Raw genomic sequence first — 8,488 nt, 5'->3', positions numbered from 1 at the left:
AATAACAGAAAACCTAAACTCTAAATAATAGAGGAAATGGATAGGTTCATAAGAAGTTAAGATACTGATCTAGCTTTAGGTAAGGCTTGAGCCATCAGCTCAAGCATGTCACCAAGGATCAGATCCACTCCAGCCTCCACTGTGACCTCCATAGAATTGTTTCACTTATGGTCCTACACTGGCAATCTGTGGGCTGCAAATATTCTTGATCATGACCTTCAGGGAAAGAGTCTACTTGCCAATGATGCAAACTGAACCAATGAAATCAAAACTATTGTCTCTCATTGGTCTGACTTGGCTATGGGGATGGGATACTATGGTGGGTTTAAGTCAATTGGGACTCATTCTCAGAGCTGGCGTGGAGTCAATCCAACCCAAACCACATGCCTAGGATTTAAGATACTATTAAGAAACAAAGTGATAAGTATGCTACAGACACAACCAACATGAGAGAACCACTACAGCTATCATCAAATAATGAAAATGAGAAACCAATACTAGAAGTAATATTAACAGAGACTGTCCATCATGCACCTTGTGCTATGCATGAATTATCTTACATGTTTGCAGCAGCTATAAGTGATACTGCGATTATCCCATTTTACAGATCAGGAAACAGAGGCACAAGATGTTAAATAGTTTACCAAAGACACACAGCTAGTAAGTGGGATACCTGGGATTTAATTTAAACAATGTTTTTGTACTCCTAAGACTATACTGACGTGTGTGTGTGTCTGATGGAGGGGGCAGCAGTGTTTGGGGAGAAGGAGTGAGGAAAGTAGAAACATGGTTCATGGAAATAGTGGATAGTTCAGTGTGATTAGAACAAAGAGGATGCTGAGAAACCAAGCTCAAGGCTGGAGAGGTGAGCTGTGGTGGGGGAAGGGGGACAAGAAAGACAAATATATTAACAAATCACTGTATTTTTCTAAGGGCAATGAGGACTGTCACAATCACATTTATTTTAGAAATTTTATTCTGGCAATACCATGGAGAAAGAATCAGAAGAGAACAGGAGTACTGCCGGGAGGCCAGTAATCCAGATGGGCACTGAAGAGGACCCGAGCCCAGGCATGGGCAGCAGGGACGGGGAGAAATAACAGGAGTAAGAAATATCAAGGAAGCAGAATCAGTGGGCTTGGTGACTGCATATGGAAGGATAATATAGAAATCAATGATGAGCCCCAGGTATCCCACTTGAATGACTCAGCTAATTAACTGCCATTAACTAAAATTGCAATAATAGCTTGCATTTGTAGAGTACTTGCTTTCTACCAAGCACTTCACAGGGACATGGTCATTTAATCTGCACGATATCTTTATAATGCTACATAGGAAACAACTACAAAAATCTCAGTAGTACTCATCAATAAGGATTTATTTAGCTAGTGTACATGTGCAACTGGGAGGCAGAAGTCAGCTGAGGAGGGCTGGCTCTGTCCCACACATCTCTCATACTCCTCTTGAAACCAGCAGGAAAAAGAGACCTGCCTTGCCAGATAACAACACTTCTTGCAAAGATGCATCTAATCTAAGAAAATGTGATATTGGCTGAGGGATAGATAAATAAATCAGTGGAATTTTTCCCCCAAAAGTGTTGGTGAGTGTATTAGTTCATTTTCATGCTGCTGAGAAGGACATACTCAAGACTGGATAATTTACAACGAAAAAGAGGTTTAATGGACTCACAGTTCCACATGGCTGGGAAGTCATCACAATCATGGTGGAAGGTGAAAGGCACATCTCACATGGTGGCAAACAAGAGAAGAGAACGTGTGCAGGGAAACTCCCCTTTATAAAACCATCAGATCTCATGAGATTTATTCACTATCATGAGAACAGCATGGGAAAGATCTGCCCCTATGATTCGATTACCTCCCACTGGGTACCTCCCACAACACGTGGGAATTATGGGAGTTATAATTCAAGTTGAGATTTGGGTGGGGACACAGCCAAACTATATCATTCTGCTCCTGGCCTCTCCCAAATCTCATGTCCTTACATTTCAAAACAAATCATGCCTTCTCAACAGTCCCCCAAAGTCTTAACTCATTTCATCATTAACTCAAAAATCCACAGTCCAAAGTCTCATCTTAGACAAGGCAAGTCCTTTCTGCCTATAAGCCTGTAAAATCAAAAGCAAGTTAGCTACTTCCTAGATACAATGGGGGTGCAGACATTGGGTAAATATAGCCATTCCAAATGGGAAAAATTGGCCAAAACAATGGGGTTACTGGTCCCATGCAAGTCCAAAATACAGAAGGGCAGTCAAATCTTAAAGCTCCAAAATGATCTCCTTTGACTCCATATCTCACTTCCAGGTCACACTGATGCAAGAGGTGGGTTCCTATGGTCTTGGGCAGCTCCATTCCTGTGGGTTTGCAGGGTACAGCCTCCCTCCTGGCTGCTATCATGGGCTGGCATTGAGTGTCTGTGGCTTTTCGAGGTGCATGGTGCAAGCGGTTGGTGGAGCTACCATTCTGGGGTCTGGAGGACAGTGGCCCTCTTCTCACAGCTCCACTAAGGCAGTGCCCCAGTGGGGAATCTGTGTGGGAGCTTCAATCCCACATTGCCATTCCACACTGCCTTAACAGGGGCTCTCCATGAGCACCCCACCCCTGAAGCACACTTCTGCCTGAACATCAAAGCATTTCCATAAATCCTCTGAAATCTACGTGGAGGTTCCCAAACCTCAATTCTGGACTTCCATGCACCTGCAAGCTCAACACAATGTGGAAGCTTCCAAGGCTTGGGGCTTGCACCCTCTGAAGCCACAGCCTGAGTTGTACCTTGGCCCCTTTCAGTCGCAGCTGGAGCAACTGGGACACAAGGTACCAAGTCCCTAGACTGCACACAGCAGAGGGACCCTGGGTCTGGCCCACAAAACCATTTTTTCCTCCTAGGCCCCAGGATCTGTGATGGGAGGGGCTGCTGTGAAGACCTGGGGACATTTTCCACATTGTCTTGGGGATTAACATTTGGCTCTTCATTACTTATGCAAACTTCTGTAGCCGGCTTGAATTTCTCCTCAGAAAATGGGATTTTCCTTTCTATCCATTGTCAGGCTGCAAATTTTCTGAACTTTTATGCTCTGCTTCCCTTATAAAACTGAATGCCTTTAACAGCACCCAAGTCACCTCTTGAATGCTTTGCTGCTGAGAAATTTCTTCTGCCAGATATCCTAAATCATCTCTTTCAAGTTCAAAGTTTCACAAATCTCTAGAGCAGGGGCAAAATGCCACCAGTCTCTTTGCTAAAACATAACAAGAGTCACCTTTGCTCCAGTTCCCAACAAGTTCCTCATTTCCATCTGAGACCACCTCAGCCTGGATTTTATTGTCCATACCATTATCAGCATTTTGGTCAAAGCCATTCAACAAGTCTCTAGGGAGTTCCAAACTTTCCCACATTTTCCTGTCTCCTTCTGAGCCCTCCGAACTGTTCCAACCTGTGCCTGTTACCCAGTTCTAAAGTCACTTCTGCATTTTCAGATATCTTTTCAGCAGCGCCCCACTCTACTGGTACCAATTTACTGTATTAGTCCATTTTCATGCTGCTGATAAAGACATACTCAAGACTGGATAATTTATAAGGAAAAAGAGGTTTAATGGACTCACAGTTCCACATGGCTAGGGAGGCCTCACAAACATGGTGGAAGGTGAAAGGCACATCTTACATGGTGACAGACAAGAGAAGAAAACTTGTGCAGGGAAACTCCCCTTTATAAACCATCAGATCTCATGAGACTTATTCACTATCATGAGAATAGCATGGGAAAGACCCGCCCCCATGATTAAATTATCTCCCACTGGGTCCCTCCCACAACACATGGGAATTGTGGGAGCTACAATTCAAGGTGAGATTTGAATGGGGACACAGCCAAACCATATCAGTGAAGGTATGAAGAAATGGAAACTTTGTTATTGTTATTGGCAGTATAAATAAATATGAACACTTTTGAGAGCAATTTGGCAATATTTAGTGAAGTTAAAGATGTCTGTAAGCTATGATCCACCAATTCCACTCTTGAGTCGAATGAGCAGAATGCTAGAATAAATATAGAAACTCAATATATGACAGAGATGGCATTATGAATCAGTGGGGAAAGAACAAACTCTTGGATAAATGGCACTAGGATATTACATATGGAAAAAGCTTAACTAGATCCTTATCACACACTATCACAAAAATAGATTTCAAGTATATTCAATATTTAAATTATATTTATCTTTATGAGAATATCTTATGACCTTAGGGTGGAGAAGGATTTCTTACAAAGATTACAAATTATTAAGGGAAAATTAGATATATTTGAATATCAAATTAAACACCTCTGCTGTGTAGCCAAACATTACAGCTAAAATTGCCTTTAACTGGCAATTGTTTAGTATCCAGAATATATCTAGAACTTTTATATACCTATAAAAATTGTAAACAATATAATAATAAAGCAGGCAAAAGATATTAAAGAGAAAATTTTTAAGAAGGAAATTTTAATTGCAATATGCATATGAAAAACATCTTAACTTCACTAGTAATCAAAGGAAAACAAATTAAAGCCACGACGAGATGTTATTTCACCCTGATCAATTTGGCAAAGATTAAAATGTCTGACATTATCAAGAGTTGGCAAGGATAACAAATGTCAATGTTATGAAACATTCTTTTAAAAGACTGGGGAATTTTCTAGATTAAAGAAGATTAAAGGAGACTAAAGATACATGACAATTAAATGCAACACAGTATTTGATCCCTGATTGAATTCTGGACTGGGGAAAAATCTATAAAAGGCATTATTAGGTCAGTGGAAAAATTTGAAACTGGCCTGCATAATAGTAGAATTGTATCAATGTTCAATTTCTGAGTGTGATGACTGCATTATTTTATGTAGGAGAATGTCCTTGTTTTAGGATATATATTTAATTATATATTTTATTATATGTATACATGTTGAAATATGGGATACCAAAGGCCAAGAAAATTTTGGAGAGAATAAAAAAACAAATGTAGCAAAATGTTAATAACATTGAATCTAGATGAAGTATATACATGTGTTCATTGTACCTTTCTGGCAACTTTTCTGTAAATTTGAAATGTTTCTCATAAAGAGGAGGCAAGAGCATGGAAAAATTAAAACTTTACCATTGTTACTGATGGTATAAATTGATACAACCATGTTAGAGAACAATCTGACAGCGTCTAGTAAATTTCAAAGGTGTCTAATCCTGTAACCCACCAGGTCTACTCTTGAGACAGTTCTCAAAAGTGCACAAGTGGACATGTATAATTCTCTGTGGCATTGTTTCTACAGAGAAAAAATGGAGAATAACTAAATGTCTACCAACTACAAAATAGATAAAGAAAACATTTACTACCATAAAGTGAATGAACTAGATCTATGTGTATCAATATTTTAAAATCTCAACAATAATACTGTTGAGTGAGGAAAAACAATTAACGGAAGGATCAGTATAGTAGGATATCATCTCTATACTATTAAAATAGTTCAAAGCAATACCATATCTGTTTAGGAATGTATACATATGTAGTGAGTATTTTAAAATATTGGTGATGATAGGCTGGGTGCGGTGGCTCACACCTGTAATCCCAGCACTTTGGGAGGCCGAGGCAGGTGGATTACCTGAGGTCAGGAGTTCGAGACCAGCCTGGCAAACATGGTGAAACCTCATCTCTACTAAAAATACAAAAATTAGCCGGGCATGGTGGCACACACTGTAGTCCCAGCTACTCCGGAGGCTGAAGCAGGAGAATTGCTTGAGCCCGGGAGACGGAGGTTGCAGTGAGCTGAGATCATGCCACTGCACTCCAGCCTGGCTGACAGAGCAAGACTCTGTCTCAAAAAAAAAAAAAAAAAAAAATTGGGGATGGTAAACATCAAAATTCAATAGAGTGGAGAGAGAGAGAGACAGAAATGTGATTGTGGGCCCCTCCCTACCCCCAACTGCAGGCATCAACTGTGCCTATGATTTACCCCTTTAAAAAAGAATCTGGGAACAATATAGCAAAATTTTCACATGTGACAAATCTGGGTGGAGAAGAACAGATGTTTGTGATATTATTCTCTCTGCTTCACTGTAAGCATAAAATATTGACAATATATATTCGAAATTTTTGGCAAGACAAGACCTGGAAATATGCATTTCACTTTAGTTTTACAAGAAGCATGCTCTACAGTCAGAGGCTGCAGCTCTCAGCGGAGGCTGACTGCAGAAGGTATTTCTTGCAAAACAGCAAGAGCACTGCTGTGGTTTTGTGCCCAGGGAGGGCACTAAATTGACACTGTGAACATTGAGTTGACACGAAAATGCTACAGCTCTATAGTTTGAAAAATGTGTGCACCTGTATCTGCAAGGGACTTAAGACAGTGAATGCAAGCTCTAGCCTTGTAGCTGCACAGCTAAAGGAAAACAGCCCAGAAGTTCATTGTGAAAAAAAATAAAATGTGCTGTGGCCTGGTGTCCTCTTGGGAAGAACGCCTTGCTATTAGGTTGCTGCAAAAGTAATTGTGGGTTTTGCTATTAAAAGTAATGGCAAAACCCACAATTACTTAGAACCAGAGGAAGCACCAAGGCAGGGGCTGGAGGGACTGCTCCCCTGGTTCCTTGCTATAAACAGGGATCTTGAGTCAGGCACCCACAGGCTCTTGAGGAAACCCCATGGGTGATGTTTGAAGACTTCCTTTTATTTTCTATTTATTTATTTTTTAAGAGACAGGGTCTCACTCTATTATCCAGGCTGGAGTGCAGTGCTGCAATCATGGCTCACTACAACCCCAAACTCCTGGGCTCAAGTGATCCTCCTGCCTTGGCCTCTCGAGCAACTAGAACTACAGGCCTGCCTAATTAAAAAAAATTTTCAGAGACCGTGTCTCGCTTTGTTGCCTAGGCTGGTCTCAAACTCCTGGCCTCAAGCGATCCTCCTGCCTCAGCCTCCCAAAGCACTGGGATCACGGGCAAGAGTCACCACGCCGGGCCAGGGCCGCAGACTTCCTTTTAATAGCCTCAGTAGTAGTGTGTCCCAGGCTCTTGTCTAGCCTTGGAACATAGCTGCTCAGATTCTGACTCTAACTGGGAGTGCATAGAGCCTGCTCCTGCTTTTAAGTAGGAACTAATTTTATGGCCTAAGGTGTTGCACTGCGTAACCAGAGAGCAGACAGGGTATTTCAGAATCGATTCATTTGGTAAACATGAAATGGACCTCTCTTTCATTCCAGGCGCTGGGCTGGACTGAGCAGCTAAAGGTGAACAAGAGTGAGTCCGACCCTCAGGGAGCTCATAGTCTAGTGCTGAAGTCTGACAAATAGGTGAACAACAGTAAGAGGAGTGCTCCGTGCTGGCTTTTACAGAGTCCTCTGAGGGAGAAGAGAGCACATGGAACTCTGAGTGTGGCCGGTGTGGTTCTACAAAGGAAGCAATGTCTGAGCTAAGTTTAAAAGGAATATCTGCCATGATAACACTGCCAAGAAGGCACGTGCCAGGCCTCAGAGTAAGAGAGAGTGTGGGGAACGCAGGGCCCTGCCCTTGAAAGAAGAAAGCTGGAGAAGAGAGATTCCCAAAGCTTTCAAGGCAAGGAGGACTGCATTTTATTAATAATAACCATGGGCTGAAGCCTGTTTAGGCTGGAAATTTCTAAATCTGTGGAGGCTTCTATCTTGGAATAGTGAAAGTCTTGGCTGGTACTCAGCCATGGAGGGCCCAGGGACGAATGCCTGTTTGATGGTGCTGTTTATCCTTTGGTCTCTTCTTGGTTCAGTGGAACCTCTCAGCTTCAGGAATGTTCAGCTCAACCCAGAAAGCTGCTTTTCTGCAGCTCTTTAGCTCACCAAGCGTTCAGTTGGGAGGAGTGAAGGTAAAAAGGAAGGAACATACCAGAGCACTCAGGAGTCCTGCCAAGCTCCTTGGATGTCCTTGTGATCGCTCCAATGTCAGACTGCTGAGGTCTGAATCCTGTCTCTGGATTCTAGCTATGTGCCTTTAGACAAATCATTTAATCTCTCTGAGCCTCAGTTTCCCTAGTTGTCAAGTGGGAATATTAACAATTCCTACCTCATGGGCTGATTTTAAGGACTAAATGAGATAAAGCCCGTAAGGTAGATAGCACAGTGCATATCAGGTACTTAATACATGTTAATTAACATTATTGTTATTAGTATGCCCATGTTTCTGATGCCTTTTTGAAAATCCATGTCCTTTCCATGCCTTTTCACTCTATCATCTGCATATTAGCACCAGATAGAGTCCATCAAGCTTTACTCTCTGCAGTTTGTATTATGAAAATAGGAGGTGCATTGAATGTTTCTTTTTTTATGCTCCCCTGTAGAGTCTGACACCGGTCTTACCCCCCGTGCAACCCACACAGGCAGTGATTGAGAAACCCGGTGGGGCAGTGAAGGCTTTTAAGCAGGAGAGACACACGACTAGATGAGGCTGCTCACAATATCACTTAATTATCTTGGGATCAAATTTAT

This window comes from Gorilla gorilla, chromosome 14, assembly GCF_029281585.2.
Source record: "Gorilla gorilla gorilla isolate KB3781 chromosome 14, NHGRI_mGorGor1-v2.1_pri, whole genome shotgun sequence".
Taxonomy (NCBI): Eukaryota; Metazoa; Chordata; class Mammalia; order Primates; family Hominidae; genus Gorilla; species Gorilla gorilla.
The sequence above is the reverse complement of the archived record's forward strand: the minus strand, read 5'-3'. Positions refer to the sequence as shown.